The 22,284-nt window shown below is 35.8% G+C and overlaps 1 protein-coding gene across 5 annotated transcripts in view; it reads left to right on the forward strand.

Moving 5' to 3' along the window:
* ATP8A2 (ATPase phospholipid transporting 8A2) overlaps window positions 1-22,284 on the forward strand; it is an 865,734-nt gene that overhangs the window by 327,348 nt on the left and 516,102 nt on the right. The gene's annotated exons all lie outside the window — the stretch shown is intronic.

Consider the following 22,284-nt stretch of genomic DNA (forward strand, 5'->3'; position numbering starts at 1 on the left):
AAGTTGTAGTTCTCCAACTTTTAAGACTCATGGGCAGCTTGTTAGATAACTTTACCATCCTGTGCTTCCCATCAGGACTATTATGCCTTCTCTATAAATGTATGACACCAGTTTATTGACAAAGTTTGTCAGATATTTCCTTTGATATGAAGATTCAATAGAGTTTGAAATTAGGTTTATTAGTGTTGAGTTTGATGAATACAAAAGTATAGAAATAATTGCAAAATCAAGTCTATACAGACCAGGCATCCCTTCATGAACAGAGGGACCTGGTGTCTCAAATGTAAGTCTGTATTCTGGGTCCTAACACAGTTTAGGGGTGTGACCTTTGGCAAATCATTTTATGTCTTTAGTCCTCAAATTTGGAATATGTTATTAAATAAGAGAATTAGATCATAGGATGTCCAAATTCTATTTTATACACCCTTTTTAGAGGTAAGTATTTTTGGGAAGATGAGCCTTTTAAGAACCTCATTGATATCTTTTAGGGTAACAGAACAGTAAACTAATTATTCTAAAGTGTGAGAGAAGTAGAATTTCCCTACGTGAAAATTGGACACAAATTGTATTATTTACTTAACAGAGCCAACTCAACACATCCTAAAATTGGCTTTATATCATGCATCTGTGATACTAGGGGAAAACCTCTGGAGTTATTTCTAAATTAAATGTTAAAAAAATGCCCAAAACAACAACAAAAAAATACTTTCTTGTTCTTTCAGTGTTTGACTTTTTCTACCTGAATAAGCTCTTAGTTGATTTAGTTTCACTAGGGGGCAATGTTTCTGCAAAACTTTTTAATGTTACTAACCTAAGACTTGCAGGCCACTTCAATTTTTCCAAATTTTAGACAAAAGAAAGGAATAGGAACTGGGCATTTAAATACACTGGTAGAGAGGTATTCCGAGTTCCTATTAGCAAAGCAGGACAGCACCTTCTTTGCAGTCTTGAAAGATAAGGAGACCAAAAAACCCACCAAAAACAAAACAAAACACATCTAACCCCCCCCCCAAAAAAAACATGATTGAACTATAGATCTCTAAGACATAAGATTTTCTTGATACATAGCTGCCTAGATACTAAGGGCTTGTGATTCTTCCATTCATTTTATTTCCCTGAGGAAAAAATGCTGAAATCATTCCCCTCAGCTGATTGTCCTTGGGTTCATTAGAAAAGTGATAAGAGAATTCCAATTGACCTCTGCTAAAATGATCAGTTGTAAATGAAGAATGTCAGTTTTCTAGTTTTTTATAGTGGTGGGAAGCTGGTAGAGAGTGCAGGATACCTTTCTCAGATATATATGATTTTGGAAGCAATTATTGTATGATCCTATACTAGCAAAATGGTGAGACTAGTGATATCTTTGTTTTTTTTTTTCTAATTATTGTTCAGTTCTGTGGGACATACCTTCTGAAAGATAGGGAATCAAGAGAAGTATTGGACTCCTTAAATGTAGAAATAATGTTTCAGAGGAATGGAAAATCTTGGGAAACATTAACAATCCATTCTCATAAATCCAGTTTATTCATTGACTAGCTCAAAATTATCTAGAATAACACTTTTCTAATATTTACAAAAAAACTTACTTTTACTGGTTTCACCTGTGCCATAGCTAGGTATTTTACTGACTTACAATAAAGGTGATTTGGGAAAGGCAGAGTCAACATGTTTCAGCAATTGAGGATAGCTTGGAGAAGAAAAAAGGTAAAATAATCTGCTAATCATTGCTACAACTCTCTTTTATACCACTGACCAAAGTGAGCCTAAATTTAGGGTCCTTGCTCTAGTGTTAGGAATGTGGTATCTCTAGGCATCTGAACTTTTATTTTTTTTCCTTTTCCCTTTGAGGTCTTGATCATTATAGGACCTACCCAGCTAGACAGACACTCTCCCCTTCAGTCTCCCCATCCCACCTCCTTGTCTGGCTGCTTACATAGACATATAGTTCATAAAACATCTCCTAGGGAAGAGGAGAAATCCTGTGGTGTACTTTGAAAGTCAAGGTAGTTCAAAGGCTGACTAGTGAGGCTTGAAACAGAATGAAATGTTACCCTTTTGCTGCTTAATATCATGTTATATAACCTAGAAGAAAGAATTTGGGGGAAATATATGTAACATATTTTACATATACATACACATACAGATAAAACAGTAGCTGGAATTTGTATAGCTCCCTACTGTTTCTAAATTTTTTTCTACATAAGTTTCCATTTGACCTGCACCACAACCCTATAAGTTTTAAAGGTGGTATTATACCCATTTGACAGATGAGAGAATTGAGATTTGGAGAGGTTAAGTGACATACCCATGTTTGTATAACTAATAAGCACCAAAGACTATCTTATAGGAGACTACAAAGTAATATTTTGCTGATGTCAGCATCAATTTGTCTTCCACAGTGTGTATGTTAAGGGGGTAGGTGGAATTTGAAATAGTTAAAAACTCATCCTTTCCTTTGCTCTAGAACATTGATGGTGCCATTTTAAGTATTATTTTGTATATGTTAATATTACTAATTTTAAGTGTTCTCTACCATAAATATAGTTCTGCTTCAATATAATAAGTAGGGTTTGAAATCGATGATTTGAATTTATGAGACTTGAATTTGAAGAGATGGGAAGAGAGGAAAGAAGACATGCCTGCCTAGTTCTTTAAGGGGAGAGCTCCTCTGTGAATCACTGTATGAAGACAAGTAATGTTCTAATCATGCATTTGAAATGGGAAAGAGGGCCTCACAGAGAATGCCCGCCTGACAAAAGCCACCCTTTTTAATCCCCTTACTTAGGTTCTTTTATCTTACCAGAATTCTTATTCCCAGGGTACCTGTAGGCTTCTACAACTGAGTTTCCTTTCCATTGTATAAGATCTTTTTCGCATACCTCTTTTATATGAAATAATTTTCCCATTCTTCTACATTCCCCAACTTCTACAACTGACAGCTAGTGAACAAAAAAAGCATAATTATAATTAGCATTACAGGATGCCTTGGGGACTCTGAAGGGAGATCTGGACAGATCTTAGACACTCTTAAAGAGCATTGATACACACACACACACACACACACACACACAGAGAGAGAGTTTTAAGTGAAAGAAGCTCATCACTGATAGGGAATGGAAGAGTTGGTGATTGTTTTTTTCTTAATTGGGTTTTGTAGAGAGCAGTATAGGAACTTGACCTGAATTTCTTATGTTGACTAACTGTTAACAAAAATGGGCTAGACAAATGGATTTAAGAAAATAAGACAAGGGCATTCATGAGCCAATTATAATCAGAGCTACACTACATGCAAAAATTACTTTAGCTTATCTGAAAAGGCCAAATCATATCATTGAGAAACATTGAATATATAATCAGAAACAATGTGTATGATCTCTTCTGAGGCTATTCTAACTTGAATTTGTACTGGTAGGTTGAGTTCCCAAAGGATGGTTAACTTTGGGTTACATTTCTTTATATGGATGAATGTAACACCTAAGATCTATTATCATGCTTAGGCCAATTAAAAGTGTTTCCCCAGATGGCATAGGTATGAATCTATTATGTTGAGATGACCTCAAAAGAAGAATGGAAGAATAAGAAAAAAGGAGAAGGGAAAAAGAAGAGGCAGAATGGGGGAAATTATATAATATAAAAGAGGTATGCAAAGAAGATCTTATACAATGGAAGGGAAAATATGGGATAAGGAGTGGGCAATGCTCATCCCCTAGTTCAAGGAGAAGAATATATATACATTCTCAGTCAGGTATAAAAATCTATCTTACCAAACAGGGAAGTAGGAAAAAAGGGTTGAGAGAAAGTTGGTGGGTAAAAGAAGAAGGGTAGATTAAAGGAAGTAGTGATCAGAAGTAAAACAGACTCTTGAGAAAAGGACAATGTAAAAAGGAAGAGGGCTAAATATAAGAGAGAAGGATGGAGAGAAATACACAGTAGTCATAACAGCAAATGTAAATGAAATGAACTCATCCCAAAACAGATTGCATAGCTGAATGGATTAGAAACTAGGATCTAACAATATGTTATTTAAAAGAGACACTTGAAATAGAAGATGTACACAGACAATTAAAATAAGAGACCAGAGCAAAATCTATTATACTTCAGCTGGACTAAAAAATAAAGGAAAGTAATAAATGTGATCTCAGACAAAGTAAAAGAAAAGATAAACTTGATTAAAAGAGATAGGGAAACTACATTCTGCTAAGAGGTACCATAGACATAAATAATAAATTAATATCAATATTGAACATATATGCACCATATCTAGCATAGTATCCAAATTTTTGAAGGAGAATTTAAATAAGTTACAATTGAAAATAAACAGTAAAACTATGCTAGTAGGAGATCTTGATTTACCCATCTCAGACCTATATAAATCTAACCATGAAATAAACAAGAAGTTAAAAGGACAATAGAACTTTAGAAAAGTTAGATATGATAGGCCTCTAGAGAATACTGATTAGAAATAGAAAAGCACATTCCTATTTCTATTCTGTGCATGGCCTTGTCACAAAAATTAACTGTATTTTAGGATGTAAAAAGTGCAAAAACAAATGAAGAAAAGCTGAATTATTAAATCTTTTTTGATCCATGATATAATAAAAATTATAGTATATAAAATACTTTTGAAGTTTAGAATAAAAAATAATTTAAAACTGATCTAATTCTAGAGAATTGGTGGGTCAAAAGCAAATCATAGAAATAATTTCATTTAAACAACATAGCAAAATTTTCAGGATGCAGCCAAAGAAGAATTTAGGGGAAAATTTATATCTTTAGACATTTGTATTAACAAAAGAGAGCTATTCAGTGGATAGGGCATTCAACTAAAAAATCAAACAATCCCAATTAAGCATCAAAATAGAAATACTAAAAATCAAAAGTCTGATAAAATTGAAAGCTTTAAAAAATGTCCTAATTAAAACAAAAGCTATATTTTTGGAGAAAAATAAATAGCTATACATTAGCTAATTTGATTAAAAAGGGAAAGAAGGAAACCAAATTGTTAGCATCAGAAAATGGAAAGCATGAATGCCCAATAATGGTTAAATTAAAGCAATTATTGGGAAGTATTTTGCTCAGCAATATGCCAATAAAACTAGTAATCTAAATGAAATAGATGACTATTTTTAAAAATATAAATGGCTCAGATTAACAGAAGAGGAAATAGAGTATTTAAGTAAACTTTATCTCAGAAAAATAAATTGAGCAAGCCATAAATGAGCTCCCTAAGAAAAAAATCCTCAGGACCAAAAGAACTTACATGTGTATTCTACTAAACATTTAATGAACAATTAATTCTAATACAATAAATTGTTTGAAAAAATAAGTGAAGGGGAGGATTCTGAAAATATGGTGGAGTAGGTAAAAAAAAATTCCAAGCTCTCTAGATTTCCTCCACAAACAAGATAAAAAAAGCACTTTAGGATGAATGTAGAGCAACAAAAATAAACAAGATTTGGGGTAGAACCATGGTCCTCCTGGGATAATGAGACCTGAAGAAGGATCCCTGGAGGGAGATATGACTCAAGTGAAGTATAGGCTAACTCTCTAGAAAAAAACAGGCAGTGAGACCTGGGATAGCTGAGTAGAGAGGTAACTTCAACCTTAGCCACAGGAATTCTCAACTCCTGAAGGGTGGGAGTAGGATATCTGAGCCCGGAACAAAATGAAGTAATCTTTGCCAATAAAGGACACCAAGCCCAACTACGCTGTCCAATTATGGTTCCAGGTGAGAAAGAATCAGCACATGCACAGCGAAATGCAGAAGTAGTGGCAGGAGATGCTGCTGGCTGTGGACACTTACAAAAGAACTGAGTTCTTGGTCTCTGTTCCAGGCCAGATGGAAAAACTCTAGGTTATCACCATTGAACAGTTTTCAGGGAGTATTCTCAGGGATCGTTTCCAGAATAGTATGCTGAGGGTTCCTAGCTATGACTTAGAGGAGCAAACGAGTGTAAAAGTTGGGCCCAGGACAAAACTCAAAAAAAAAAAAAAAAAGCAGTAAGAAGGACCTGAGACCAGATGTACCATTTTCCACACCCCTGGACTAGAAGTGAATATAAGAACAAACTGCTAAATTAAAAAAAAATTAATTAAAAAAATGGACAGACAAAGGAGAAACAACCCAATCATAGGTAGTTATTATGGGAATAGAGAAGACCAGGATACATTTTCAGAGGAAGATATTTAGCAAAAAACATAAATAAAAGCCTCTCCTACTCTACATGACAAATAGTAACCTGGAAAAAAAATACATAGAAGAACTCAAAAAAGTCTTTACAAATCAAATTACAGAAATTGAGGGGGAAAAATTCAAAAATTAAGACAACCCAAGGGAAAAAATTATTAAAAGAAAGTCAACTAACTGGAAAAGGAGATCCAGAATCTTTAGGAAGGAGATAACTTGAAAATTAGAATTGGGCAAGGAGAATCCAGTGAAGTTGTAAGAGACTAAGAAATAATAAAACAAAATAGAAAGACTGAAAAAAAAATAGAAGAGCATGTGAAATATCTCATAAGAAAAATACCTGATCTGGAGAACAAATCAAGAAGAGAAAATATAAGAATAATCAGACTACCTTTAAGCTGTGATCCAAAAAGAATATTGATATGAATTACAAGAAATAATTAAATTTGTAATTAAATTAAATTAAATTAAATAATTAAATTGTCCTGAAGTATTAGAACAGGAGGAAAAAGTAGAAAAAAGAAAAATATCACTTATTATTACCTGAAAGAGATCCCAGGAGGAAAACTTATTGGAATATCATAACCAAATTCTGAAACCTCCAAGTTAAGGAGAAATTATTATGAGCAACAAGAGAAAAAAAATTAAATATGTTATACTACAATTAGAATTACACAAGACATAGGAAGCACTACTTTATAAGATCACAGGTCTTAGAACACTACATATATCAAAGAGTAAAAGAACTGGGGTTGTGGCTAGAAATATACCCAAGAAAATTAAGCATAATCCTGAATGGAAAAAATAAAACATTCAATGAATTTCCAGATTTGTGGGAAATTGTTGTGAAAAGACTTGAACTTAATAGAAAATTTGACATTCAAGATCCAAGAGATTTATAAGATAAACTCAAAGATTAATCACAAGAGACTCAATAAGGAAAATTTTTTTACTATTTATATGTATAAGATTTTCATTAGTAATTGGGTAGTTTGAGAGAAACATTGGCATTAGAGATGAGTATGATGTGCTTTTAAAAAGTAAAGTGGTGTAGGAAATGATTAAAAGAGTAACTGTCTCATACAAATGAAATGTGAGAGAACTGAGATAAAGGAATTAGATGGGGAAGGAATACTGATAATTCAGGAAACCTACTCTCATCAGGAATAGGTTAAAGAAGAAACAATACATACATACATGCATGAATACATATATACATACATACATGTATATATATATATATATGTATTAAACTAGGAAGGTATAAAAGCCTTCTAAATGCAGAAAAAAATAATAGACTAAGGGGATAGGAAGGCTATTGAGTTAGACACCAAGGGAATTAAATAAGTGAGTTATAGAAGGTGTGTAAGAGAGGGATTCTTTTTCTTTTTTAGGTTTTTGCAAGGCAAATGGGATTAAGTGGCTTGCCCAAGGCCACAAGGCTAGGTAATTATTAAGTGTTTGAGGCTGGATTTGAACCCAGGTACTCCTCACTCCAGGGCCAGTGCTCTATCTACTGTGCCACCTAGCCTCCCAATTCTTTTTTTTTTTAAAGAAGATTTTGTTTATTTTGAATTTTACAATTCCCCCCCCATTCTTGCTTCCCCCCCTCCTCAGAAGGCAGTCTGTTAGTCTTTACATTGTTTCCATGGTATTCATTGATCTAAGTTGAATGTGATGAGAGAGAAATCATATCCTTAAGGAAGAAAAATAAAGAATAAGAGATAGCAAAATTACATAAGATAACGGGTTTTTTTTTTAAAATTAAAGTAAATAGTCTTTGTTCAAACTCCACAGTTCTTTCTCTGGATACAGATGATATTCTCCATTGCAAATATCCCAAAATTGTGCCTGATTGTCACTGATGGAATGAGCATGTCCATTAAGGTTGATCATCATCCCCATGATTCTTTAGGGTGTACAGTGTTCTTTTCTTTCTGCTCATCTTGCTCAGCATCAATTCATGCAAATCCTTCCAGCCTTCCCTGAATTTCCATCCCTCTTGGTTTCTAATAGAACAATAGTGTTCCATCACATACATATGCCACAATTTATTAATCCATTCCCCGACTGATGGACATTCACTCAATTTCCAATTCTTTGTACCATAAACAGGGCCGTTATGAATATTTTTGCACAAGTGATGTTTTGACTCTTTTTCATAATCTCTTCAGGGTATAGACCCAGTAGTGGTATTGCTGGATCAAAGGGTATGCACATTTTTGTTGCCCTTTGCTTGTAATTTCAAATTGTTCTCCAGAAAGGTTGGATGAGTTCACAGCTCCACCAACAATGTATTAGTGTAAGGGAGGAATTCTTGAAGGGGGTAGGTTAAGGAATAGGAGGGCAAGGTAATGAATAAAAGTAAAGAAGAGGAATGAAGAGGGGTTGTTACTTTCAGGAAATGAAATATACACATAAACTTAAAATAACAATCAAGAGTACAATTATGTAAAAACAGGTAAAATAATCACAATTTCAGATAAAGTTAAGGCTAAAATAGATTTAATCAAAAGAGAAAAATAAGGAAACTACTACATGTCAACAATGTTAACCAGTACAATTTTAGACTATTTAAAATAATCAGATAGCCTAAGGTAGAAATATTTCTTTGGTGGAGGAAATGATGAATATAGAAAAGTATTGAAAGACTTGAAGGAGGATGCTTTTCACCTTCAGAGAAACAAAGAACAAGTGGAAATAAGCATGAGGCAGTGTTGCATATGTGTGTGTGAATCTATATGTGTATGATCATAGATATCTCTGAATATGTATTTATGCATGTATGCGTATATAAGAATATATGTATAAAATGTACATTTTTTATGGGTATGTGTATGAGTGGGTATTTGTATCCATGATTAATTGCAACCTTCGGGGGGGGGGGAATAAAGTAAAAAGTACACAGCAGCGAAGAAAAGAAAATATACAAGGAAGCAAATATGGAACAGTTTTGAACATAAGATGTAGTACTTTTTATATAGACTTTGTGTAATGGAAATTTATTGCTTTATATTTTGAATCCTCTCTTATGCTCTTTTCTCATCTTGTATTTTAAGTTTAAAATTAAAAAGAACTGTTAAAAAAGAACAAAAACAAAGGAGGTAGAGTCAAGATGGCAACATGAGGACAGGATTTCCCAGGAATTCCCTTCCAACATATTACAAAAACCTTAAAATTATTACTCTTAACTATATCTTCAAAAGACAGAACCCACAGAAAGACCCAGTGAGGCAATTCTCCAGCCCAAGGTAACCTGGAAGATTGTGGGTAGCCTCTGATCCATAGGGTTGGAGGGGGTGGCAGTGCAGTCAGGATCATGGCACCAGAGCAAAGGAGCTCCAGCCTTCAGAAGAGCCTGGTGGATGCCTGGGTCCCTGCAGGGTGCTGGATTATGGTAGCAGAAGCAGTTTCCAGATATGCCAACCCAGGGAACACCAAGCACAACTTGGAAGATCAGAGGTAAATCTCTGCTAGAGTGCACTCAGAGCCCATGACAGCATGGCCCTTGGTGCAGCTGCAGTCCTCGATGAAATGGAAGCAGGTCTGCTGAGCTCCAACAGGGAGCCTCCCAACAGCTGCTTCCAGAGTATTCATCCCACAGAATGTGAGGGATGTGGGGGAGACTGTCAAGGTTGGTCCGCAATCCCTGGGACAGGACTCTAGTGCTTTGTCTACATTCAGACTAGAGCTTTGTCCACATTCAGACACTGGTGGCAATCTGGGCCCCCTATTGCCATAGAGCAGGGTCCCTCCTAACAGCTCCTGGGCAGAGGATAGTGCTTGTGGTCATCCACAGACCAAAACACAGACCAAGAGAGCAGTCAAAGCCTCTTGTAAGACCTTGAAGAAACTGAGGTCCTTGTAGGGGTCTCCCTATAATAAAAGCTCAGGAAGTACCTCAAAACCAGGGCAGAGGTTGGAGAAATTAGTAAACAATAAAAAAGGAACCTTACCATAAACAATTAATTTGGTCCCATGGAGGATTAAAACACACACTCAGAAGATAGTTTGCTGGGGTTTTTTGTTGTTGTTGTTTGCAAGGCAGTGGGATTAAGTGACTTGCCTAAGGTCACACAGCTAGGTAACTATTAAGTGTCTGAGGCTGGATTTGAACTCAGTTCCTCCTGACTCCAGGGTCAGTCCTCTATCCACTGCACCACCTAGCTACTCCCTCAAAAGATGACAAAGTCCAAACTTCTGTATCCAAAGCCTCCAAGAAAAATAGGAATTGGACCCAGTTTATGGAAGAGCTCAAAAAAGATTTTGAAAATCAAGGGTGGTAGAGGAAAACTTGGGAAGGGAGATGAGAGTAATGCAGGAAAAATCATGAAGACCAAGTCAGCAGCTTAGTCAAGGAGATAAAAATAATGCCAAAGAAAACAACATGTTGCAAATCAGTTTCAGTCAAATGGAAAAAGCAATCCAAAAAGTTAATGAGGAGAAGAATGCCTTAAAAAGCAGAACTGGCTAGATGGAAAAGAAGATAAGAAAGCTCTTTTTCTTACAACTCTTTCAAATATAGAATGGAGCTAAAGGAAGCTGATGATTTTGTGAGGAATCAGCAAACAATAAAACAATAAACAAAAGAATGAAAAACTAGAAGAAAAGGTGAAATATCTCATAGGAAAAACATCTGACCTGTAGAACAGATAGAGGAGAGACAATTTAAAAATTATTGGGCTATCTGAAAGTCATGATCAGGAAAAGAGCCTAGACTTCCATGTTAAAGACCTTTCTACAGGAAAATTGCCCTGATATCTTAGAAGCAGCAGGTAAAACAGAAATTGAGAGTATCTATTGATCTCCCCCTGAAAGAGTTCCCCAAAATATATAATATCCCCAGGAATATTATAGCCAAGTTTCAGAACTCCCAAGTCAAAGAGAAAATGTCACAAGCTGCTAGAAAGCAATAAATCCAATATTATGGAGCTACAGTCAAGACTACACAGGATTTAGCAGCGACTACATTAAGGGCTCATAGGACATGGAATATAATATTCTGGAAGGCGATAGAGCTTAGAATGTAACCAAGAATCAACTACCCAGAAAAACTGAACATCTTCTGGGGGAAAAGGTGGATATTCAGTGAAATAGGGGAATTTCATACATTCCTGTTGAAATGGCTAGAGCTGAAGAGAAAGTTTGATCTTCAAATAAAAGTAGAGAGGGTGGATGGGAAAGGCAAATTATGAGGGATTTAATGAACTGCCTATTTTCTTGCATGCGAAGATGATACTGACAATGAACCTTCTAATTTAATAGAGCAGTTAGAAGGAGCATTACTAAGACAAGGCACAGGAGGGAGCAGAATATGAAGGTATAATACACCATGAAGATGGAATCAATGGGAGAAAAGGGAATATATAGGGAGAAAGGAAAGGACAGGAAGAATGGGCTAAGATATTTCATGGGAAAGAGTCAAGAAAACACTTTTATGATGGAGTGGAACAGGGGAAGGTGAGGGGGAATGAGTGAGCCTTCATTCTCATAGGAAATATCTCAGAGAGGAGACAACATACACACTTAAAGAGGTATAGAAATCTTTTATCCAGAGGAAAAAGGAGAGTAAAGGAATGGGAGAAAGGGGATAGGGGAGGGGAGTGTAGGTGATAGAGGAGAGGGTAGATTGTGGGAGAGGGAAGTCAGATACAACACATATTTTGTACAAGGTGGTGAAGTTGAATGGCCTACCTGTGACCCCATGGCTGGGTGGTTGCTGGGAGTCTGGAGTGATATGTGGGCTTGTGGATTCCTGGCCTCAGGGCTAGTTCTCTGTCCACTGCACCACTCTGCTGCCCCATAGGAACAGAGTGAAAGGAGAGAGAAAATAGAATAAATGGGAGTGGGGAGGAATGGATGGAGGGAATTACAATCAGCAATAGCAACTGTGAGAAAAAATATTAAAGTAAGTTCTCCAAAGGACTTAATGATAAAGAATGCGATCTACCCCAGAGGCAGAACTGAGCACATTTTTTTCTTCTTTCTTTCACATTATTTCTTGTGAATTTTTTTTATTTGTGTGTGGGTTGGTGGGGTGTTATGTTTACTCTTATAACAAGTCTATTTTAGTAATGTGTAAATAAATAAAAATATAAATTAAAAAAATAAAAACAAAAAAGTTCTACCAGATTGCTCCTATGAGAAAATATGATTTTGATATCTAAATCAGAGAAAGTAAAAACAAAGAAAATTGGATCTATTTCTTTAATGAACATTGGTGTAAAAATTTTAAATAAAATATTAGCAAGGATATTACAGCAGGGGTGGCTAGGTGGCATAGTGGATAAAGCACCAGCCCTGGAGTCAGGAGTACCTGGGTTCAAATCTGGTCTCAGACACTTAATAATTATCTAGCTATGTGGCCTTGGGCAAGCCACTTAACCCCATTTGCCTTGCAAAAAAAAAACCTTAAAAAAAAAGGACATTACAGCAATATATCATATACTATGATCATACATTACCAAATAAGTTTGGTGCTTTTTAGTTCATATTTGAACAATTTTAAGGCCTAGATGAAGTCCATTTGAAATGATATTACAAACCTTTGTAATAAACTTCTTCTGTAGATACATGATTTCATATATTAATGGTCTGCATTATCCAAATAAAATTGGAAAAGATGGATATTGAGGGTAACCAAGGAGGCAGGGGTTCAATTTGACAGCGTGTGTGAGTAGAGATAGGGCAAGAGGTTAAGCACTTCAAGGGTAAAGAGCAGTATATAATCATGTAACCATTCTGACTGACATCTTTCTTATTTGATTTATAGACTTGACTTATTTTACTCTTACCTAATTGAGCCTGTAATGCAACTAGGTGACACAGTGGATAGAGTATTGAGCCTGAAATCAGGAAGTCCTGAGTTCAGTTTGGACTCTGACACTATGTGACTTTGGGCAAATCATTTAATCCAGTTTGCCTCACTTTCCTTATTTATCAAATTATCTAGAGGAGGAAATGGCAAATCACTCCAGGACCTTTGCCAAGAAAACTCTAAATGGGGTCACAAAAAATCATATATATCTGAAAATTACTGAACAACAAAACTGAGCCTCTTAATTTCCAAAAATCTTTCTTTTTCATCTCATATTTAACTGAATTTTCATTCATCCAACATCTCCTGGATATCATATATGCTGCTCCTTTGTCTAACCACTTCCACCAATTTCTTCTCCTTTATTCCAACCTCAAGTGAAGTAGTGGCCTTTTCCCCTCCAAGAAAAACATTATACATTTATCTTTATTTTTGGCAAGGCAATAGGATTAAGTAACTAGGTCGCATAGCTAGGTAATTATTAAGTCTGAGGTCAAATTTGAGCTCAGGTTTTCCTGACTCCAGGGCTAATGTTCATCCACAGCAGGTGTACCTTTAACCTTGATTCCATCTCATTTCATTTTCTCTAGGATTCTCCTACTCTGACTCTAATCTTCAGTGTCTCTCTAGTTACTGATTGCTTTCCTCACTGCCTACAAGAATGCTTAATCTCTTCCATTCTTAAAAAAAGAAACCTCACCAGATCCTTTCACTCTTGCAAGTAATTGTTCTTTTTCTCTCTCTTTGCTTTCTCAGTCTAGTTCCTTGGAGAAGCACCCCCCCCCAATTCTCTGCTCTTATTCCCTTCTAAACCCTCTTCATTCAGGTTAGTAACCTCATAACTCAACTAAAATACCTCTCTTCAAAGTTATTCATGATCTCTTAATTCATATAGCAAATGATACTGCTTCAGCTTTCATATTTCTTGATCTCTGCTGAACTGAATGATGCCAACCACCATCTCCTGGATTCTTTGGGTTTTTGTGACCATGCTTTTTTCAGTTCTCTGCTTACCTGTATATCTACTACCTTTCATATGTCTTTGGAGAAAGAAAAAATTTCTTTATTATTAAAAATTCTGTCCTGATTCTCCTTTTATCACTTTGTGTTCTCATCAGTCCCTGTGGGCTTGAATTAGACTTTATAGGTTTAACATGTCTAAAATAGAACAAATTATCTCTTTTCCCTCTTTATGAATCCCAAGGGCATCACATCATCTTTTCTGTCACCCAGAACTGTAATGTTGAAATCACCTACTCTTCTTTCTTCCTCCCCTTTAAATGTAATATGTTAAATCTTGTTTTTTCTTGTCTTGTAATTTCTATTACTCATACAGCCACCCCCCATGTTCAGGTCCTACTCTAACCTATTGGTTGAACCTCCTTAATGTGTTCCCTGGCTCAAGTCTTCTCTGACTCCAATCTGTCTTCCACCAATCACCAAAGTGGACAGTTACCTTCCTGACCCTTCCTCATCCCTCCTTCCACACTTAATAAAGTCTAATGGCTTTCTAGTGCTCCTAGGATCAAATATAAACTTCTCTGATCTTTTAGAGCTCTTCAAATCCTGGGTCTTCATCCTATCTTTTTAGTCTTATCATATATGCATTAGTTCCCTCTATACACTTTAAAATTGTCCCTTACACCCAACCCTTTACTTCCCTTCTCACTGCCATTCTTAGAATGATGGTCTTCAAGATTCAATTCAGGTATCATCATCTTCTGGATGAGGCCCTTTCTTCTAGTGCCAGCTATGTATATATATATACTACACTGTTAGAATATAAGCTCCTTAAAAGCAGGGATATTTAATTTTTGTCTTTATATCTCCTTTATGTAGTATGGTGCCTAACTTCTTAAATGTGTATCAATTTGATTGATTTAATACTAGCCAGGCAGAAACCTTGGAGTACTCCATCTGGCTTAATGCTTAGGGTGGTAATGAAGGTTATTTTATTGATTTAAAGAAGAATAAGTTCTTTTTCCTGAAACAAGGGGAAGATTCTGAGTTGGTACACCTACCTTAATCAATCCTGCTTCTGCTATGAAATGGTGGTTCTATCTTGGCTTTGAAGAAGATAGTAGATGCCATCCAACTCAAATCCCCACAATTCTATTGAAATTTTTTCTTTCTTAAATCTTTCTGATGACTTTTATCACTAGATACAATCCCCTTTTCTCAATCCTCAGGTTGTTGAGACCCTACAGCATTTAATACTAATGATAAACTGTGCTTTTAGTGGGACTGTGCTTTCATGGTTATTGTTTTTCCTTGTCTCTTTAGCTCCTCATGTTTCTTATCTCCTAAATGAAAGTGGCCCCCACTACTATTTTCTTTTTTTTTTTAGCAGTTCACATTCATTCATTCTTTTTTTTTAGATTTTTGCAAGGCAAACGGGGTTAAGTGGCTTGCCCAAGGCCACACAGCTAGGTAATTATTAAGTGTCTGAGACCAGATTTGAACCCAGGTACTCCTGACTCCAAGGCTGGTGCTTTATCCACTATGCCACCTTGCTGCCCCTACTTTCTTGATCCATTTCTCTTTTTATATTTTCTCCCTTGGTGTTATTATACTATTCTAGCTTCCATTGTCATCTTTGTGAGCAATTCCAAAATTCCCCCCGTCTAGATTTCACCTCTTCCTCCATACTCCCTCCTGCAAACTCCAGTCTATAATTTACTTTTATCTGATATTTTCTACCTAGATTCCTATTGATAGTTTAAAGTCTCCAAGCCAAAAATTATACTTATCTTCCTTGAAAATCTAATCAATCTTTTAACCTCGTTATTTTTACTGATGGTACCATTAATTCTTCTGACCATCAAGGCTTGAACTTCTGGTGTTGTCTTTGACCTCACCTTTCCCTTACTCTTCACATCCAATCAATTATCAAACCCTTAGATTTGCTTTCTATAACATTTATTATTTTCCAGTGAGGGATTCATTAGTTAATAAATTTTTCTACCACCTTCTCTTTCTGTTCCCTCCCCTTGATGTTGAATAGTCTGGTAAAAGTTGTACATGTACATTTGTATTTTACATAATTGCATATTAGTCATTTTGTTTAAGAGGAGTTAGGACTAAGGGCAAAGAAAGTCATGATATAGGAAGGAAAAATGTAAGACATAAAAATAGTAAATATAGTATATGTTCAGATTTTTCCCTGTGGATGTGGATGGCATTGTCCATAACATGTCTCCCAGGGTTGTCCTTGTTCTCTTAATTGCTGAGAGAAGTTGCATCCATAGTTGTTGATTAATTCACAATATTGTTAATGTGCACAGTGATTCTGCTTCCTTTGTTCAGCATCAGTTCATGTAATTCTTTGCAAGTTTCTCTAAAGTCCAACCACTCATGGTTTCTTATAGAACAATAATATTCTATAACATTAATTCATCATAACTTGTTTGAACATGCCCCACTTAATGGACATCCCATTAATTTCCAATTCTTTGCCACTACAAAAAGAGCTGCTTTATATATCCTTGAACATAACTTTTCCTATTTTTTTTATGATTTCTTCTGAATACAGGCTTAATATTGATATTTCTGGGTCAAAGAGTATGAGCACTTTTATTGCTCTTTGGACATAATTCCAGAGTGAGAGAGTTCACAGTTGCACCAACAGTGTATTAATGTTCCAGTTTTCTCACATTCTCTCCAACATTCTACATTTTTTGCATTTTCCCCTGCTTCCTTTCTCATTCTCATTGTAGTCATCCTACTTTGATTCTTGCCTATCTTTTTGTAATTATCTATTAAGTAGACCTTCCTGCTTCTCTCCCTTTAGTCTGCCTTTAATAATGGGACTCACAAAATATTTCTAATATTCTTAATCATTCTCCTACATAATAATTTTGAGAGATTCTATATTGCTTACTAAATAGATATAAACTTCCAGTCTTGGCATTTTTAGGCTCTTCAAAATTGACTATAGCATGACTTCTTTTCTCATATTTTACATTTTCTCCAAAATTGACTGTTCATGGTCTCCTTTTCTCATTCTGTCCTTTCCCGTGCCCATGACTTTAAGTTAATTTCCCATTATTTTGGTAATTAGAATTGTGCCATCATCTCTTCGTTTACGTTCCATCTCAGGTAGACATCCTTCCTAGGGTATGTGATATCAGAGACCACAATATACTTGAGAGCCATTATTTTGACTACCAGTCACTGGAATCTTTGTCTGTGATTGGTTATTAACTTAAGGTATCTCTGGTTAATATAAAGAATTGTGTTTTGTGGCTGGTTTCATAGTGCACTTTGAGTGTTCTCATCTAAGCACCATTATGGAACTACTATTGGGTGCCTGGCTACTAACATGATCTCCAGCTCTCTCAAATGAATTTAATATGATTATTATTACTAATTTGATTGGTTTCTCCTCTCTTACAATGACTATACTTCTTTCAGTAATTAAAATTGTAACCCTTCCATGCTTTCCTTTCTTATTAAGCTCTTCCCTATTTCTTCTCATGAATCTATCACAAGGGGTTCCATACTTTTTCTTAATATCTCATACTTAATCAAATGACTTCCTCTCCTTCAAATTTTTCACTGCACTTAGCTTTTTTCTGCTGTTTTGCTCTTATAATATGTGTGTAATATATAGAAACCTTATGTAACATATTACATCATAGTAATTTGTATAAGTACCTTAGTCTTTTTGTTAAATTGTAAACCTCTGATAAATCAGGGTCAGTTCCAAAACATAAAAAGATGAGTATAGGACTTTGTATGGACCAATTTCCCTCATTTTTTGTATACATCCTTATACTTTTAACTTTTCTAATACTTTAGTGTATATGTGATTTCATTCAAATAGTTCAGATGGCCACCTACCTACTCTTTCCTATCCACTTTTCCTATCCTACCCATGCTCTTTCCTTAAGTACTCCACAGGAATCCTACCAGATGTGTGGGAGGATCTTTCTCTAGGCCTCAGAGAGCCAATGCAGCATGCTGGATTTCTGTGCTATCCCTTTGCTTGCTTGTTGCAAGTCATTTCAGGCATGTCTGACTTTTCATGACCCCATTTGGGGTTTTCTTGGCAAACATAATGAAGTGGTTTGCCATGGCCTTCCCCAGATCATTTTACAGAGGAAACTGAAGTAAAGAGGATTAAGTGAGTTGCCCAGGATCACACAGCTAGTAAGTATCTGAGACCAGATTTGAACCCAAGAAGATGAGTCTTCCTTACTCCAGTATTCTATCCACTGGCCACCTAACTGCCCCATTACATGTCTAGAATATGTCCTTTTCCATTGATGCATCTTTTTGATATAGTGGTTGCTGCTTTGTGCATTTTTATTTATTGTTGGCTACATACCTATTCATGAAACCACCAAGGATTTCTCCTTTGTTCTTAGGTCATCTGGAGTTTTGATGCTTCTGCTTCTTGATTAGAAGTCATTTACCATTGCTGAAAAAAACTGGAATTAAAAAAAATCTTGACTTTTATTTCACAAAGAAGTTTGAAATTATTGAAAACACCATGCAACTTTCCTGTTGCAAAATATCTCACTCTCCTTTTTGTTCATTTCTGGTCTCAGCTTCTTGTTCAGCAATAGTCCCTGTGTAAGATAGTTTTCCAGTTTTTCTTACACTGGGGAAATCTCACTTTCAAACTGCACTTTTACATTCTGTTAGAAGACATGCAAAGCAATTTTTATTCTTCATAATTTTGACATATATAAGTGAAATATGGTGCTTAGATGTTTAAGTTAACTTGAACTTCCATTCACCATATGTCATCTTTTGCCTCTTCCTCATATAAAATATTTTGTTAGAAGTTTATGCATTTTCTAGCAGTGAAATAAAATAGCCTTTGCAGGCATTTCTCTTATGTCTTTTTCCCAAAAGGAACAGAATTTGCCTAAGATAAACATACAGATGGCAAAAGGATATGTCGTATATGATTTCAATGAAAGCATACTTGTCAAAGCCCTGTGGTATCCTTTTAAAGTCATAAAGTATAACACAGGAAACTGTGGATAAAGCACTAACCATCTATCCTAGGGTACATAACATCAGAAACCACATCCCACTTGAGAGCCATTCTCCTGACTACTCTATGACCAGAATATTCATATCTGTGACTGACTGTAAAATTCAGTTGCTTCTTTAGATAATATAAAGTTGTGGGAGCCCTGGCTTCATAGTGCAATTTAGGTGTTTTTCTCTAAGTATCATCATGAAGGTGTTGGTGGGGGTGACTGGAAATTTTTTCTAGTAACTTCAGACATCTCAAATAGGATTTCATTATTATGTTGGTGTTTGGTTTCTCCTTTCCTCCCATTTATTCAGTGTTGTAAATGATCTTTTTCAATGAGGGTCCTTTTTCCCAGTAATTCAGATTGCAACCCTTCCATATGCCTTCCTATCTTGTTCAACTCTTCTCTATTTCTGCACATAAATCTACCTCAAGAGGATCCATCCAATATGTTGGAAATCATTCTCTTGATATGGTATACTTTATGAATGGAGTCCTTCAGGGGCAGGGAAGGGAATGGATTTTTTTGTATGCCTCTGTTCATTTTTGCCCATTGGTCCTGTATATTGCTTGCTTTGTATACATTTGTTTGCATTTTGTTTCCCTATTGAGGTCATGGCTTGTCGTTTGCTTCTTTTTTGTACGCCTAGGGCTAGCATATAGTAATAAATGTCTGATTGACTGCCAGCACTATGTGGAGTGCTTTTTACAAATATTATCTTATTTGGCTTGTATGACTTTCCTGGGCAGTAGTAGGTGCTATTACTGTTTTCACTTTATAGGTGAGAAAATTGATTCAATGCTGAATTTGAAGCCAGACATGCTAAGTTCAAATCTTAGCTCTGTCATTCATTACCTGTGTGGCCCTTGGACAGAAGTCCTTATGTATAAAACAGCCATTCTGACTCTCTCTGCATGATTCCTTTGCTTGATAATTCCATCTAGGAAGATAGTAGTGATTTTCTAGTGTAGCAAACTTTAGACTCCTAAAAGCATCAATAGACTTGTGAGAAAAGAACCTTGCAGCAGACCAAAAGTGGGAAGGTGGGATGCTGAGGGATCTTGAAATCATAGCATAGGAAGAGCAATTAAAGGAAAAGGCAATGTTTTAGCTTGCAGGGAAGATAGTAGATGTTTTCAATTATTCCCATCTGTTTTTAGAGTGATTAGACTTCTATTCTGTGTGTTTCTAGATGATCAAACAAGAACTTGGAAGTGATAGTATTATAGATTCTGACTCAATAGAAGCAATTTAGTAACAATTAGAAGTCTCTAAAAATGAACCAGTGTTCTAATGGCATGAGCTCCCCATTGCTGGAAATGATCAAGTACAGGCCAAATGACTACTTGTTCAAAATAGTTTTGAGGGGATTATCCACCAGTGAGAGAAGAGTGGGGAAGATGACCTAGTAAGTTTTTGTCTGTCTCAAGAATTCCCAGATTCTTTGCTGGTCTATCAAGGTAAAGTGGGTATTATAGACCTGAGGTCTCTTCATTCTCCTTTGCTTCACCCATTCCCATTTGGTGCATATTTCCCAAGATTCTCCTGTAGGACCTCTTTTCTCACTTGTTAATCTTATCAGCTCCATAAGATTAACTATTACCTCTATGCAGATGATGCCCAGATTTATGTATCTAATTCTTCTGCCTTGAGATTAGTCTTGCATCACCTACTGCCTAGTGGATATTTCAGTCTATGGATATCTTGAACTTAACATATTTAAAATTGAATTCGTTATCATTCACCTTCTACCAAAATCTCCCTATTTCTCTTGGAGGACCTGCCATCTTTCCAATGTATAAAAGTTTATAATCATGGCATTTGTTACCCTGGATTCCTCTCACACTTTCTATCCAATGGCTAATTGCCAAATCTTGCCCTTTTTACCTCTACAACATCTCTTTCATATGACTCCTTACTCACATTGCTACCACCTGGATTCATGCTCTCATCACGTGACTCTTGTCTAGATGTTTGTTACAGGGAATCCTAATTGATTGCTTGGCCTTAAATCTTTCCCCCTTACTACTAATCTTACATCTTACTTCTGCCAAAGTAATTTTCCTTTACTGTAGATCTGATCATGTGCCTCTTCTACTCAATCAATTCCAATGACTTCCTCCTGACTCTATGATGAAATATAAGCTTCTCTGTTTAGCCTTTTAAAGCCCTACCCAACCTGACCTCAACTAATCTTTCCAAACTCATTGGACATGATTCCCTCCTGCATTCCTTGATCCTGCAAAGCTGGCCTTCTCTCTTTTCTTCACTGCAACATCCTATTTGCCATCTCTATGTCATTGCACTGGCATTCCCTCCTGACCTCTTCCTTACAGTCCCTCTCTTTCTTCAAGATCTTCTGGATATCCCATTCTCCACCCAAAGCCTCCATCTCAAACTATCTTGTTTTGAATTATCTTGTATGTATTTGTATTTAATAACTTCTTTACTTATTCTGTGTATAGTTTTATAAGTACTTGTTGTCGCTCCCTTTAAGATACAGGCTTATTGTGAGTAACAACTATTTCATTTTTTATACTTAAGTAACCCTAGCACCTAGCATATGGGTAGACACATGACAAATAAATGATGGTTACTTGATTGAGATACCAAGTTTCAGGACTTCTATTTGGAGACACTGGTTTGTGAGCCATAGTAATTGATCAAAAGGTAGGCTATTTATCATGTATATTCTGATCTATGATTTCATTGAGGTTGGATGCTCTCTCCATAAGGAATTCTTGCCAGTTTTGGTAAGAGCTGCCTGGAGTTTGAGGTTAAAATGGCATGACTAGGGTCATCTCACATACTGTTTCAGAGGCTGTACTTGAGCCCTCCTAACACTGAAACCATTTTCCTGCCCACTCTTTTAGACTCCTCTTGGTAATAATGATGATTATAATAAGATCTCACATTTCCATGGCACTTACTTTGCAAAATGTTTTGTAAGTCATTATCTCATTCAACTCTCCTTCAATTGAGAAAAACCTATATCTGAGTTCCCATTAAACACTAATGATTATATTGGGTAGTATTTTTACTGAATTTCAGACTTGACATATTTTCTGTGATCCAGGGCATTAGTGCTATGGATTTTTTTTTTTTGACATTTCTGTGTTGCCAAAAATTTGGCCCAAGTATTTAACTTAAATTTCTAATATAAAAGGACCTTAAAAAGACATAGGTTTTGCTCATCAGTTATAATACCTGATGATATATCCATTTTGTCTGACATGGCCCTTTAGCTTTGGATAGTTTCTAACATTACTTAATTGATTTGGAAACAT

The sequence above is a fragment of the Macrotis lagotis genome, chromosome 1, assembly GCF_037893015.1.
Source record: "Macrotis lagotis isolate mMagLag1 chromosome 1, bilby.v1.9.chrom.fasta, whole genome shotgun sequence".
Taxonomy (NCBI): domain Eukaryota; kingdom Metazoa; phylum Chordata; class Mammalia; order Peramelemorphia; family Peramelidae; genus Macrotis; species Macrotis lagotis.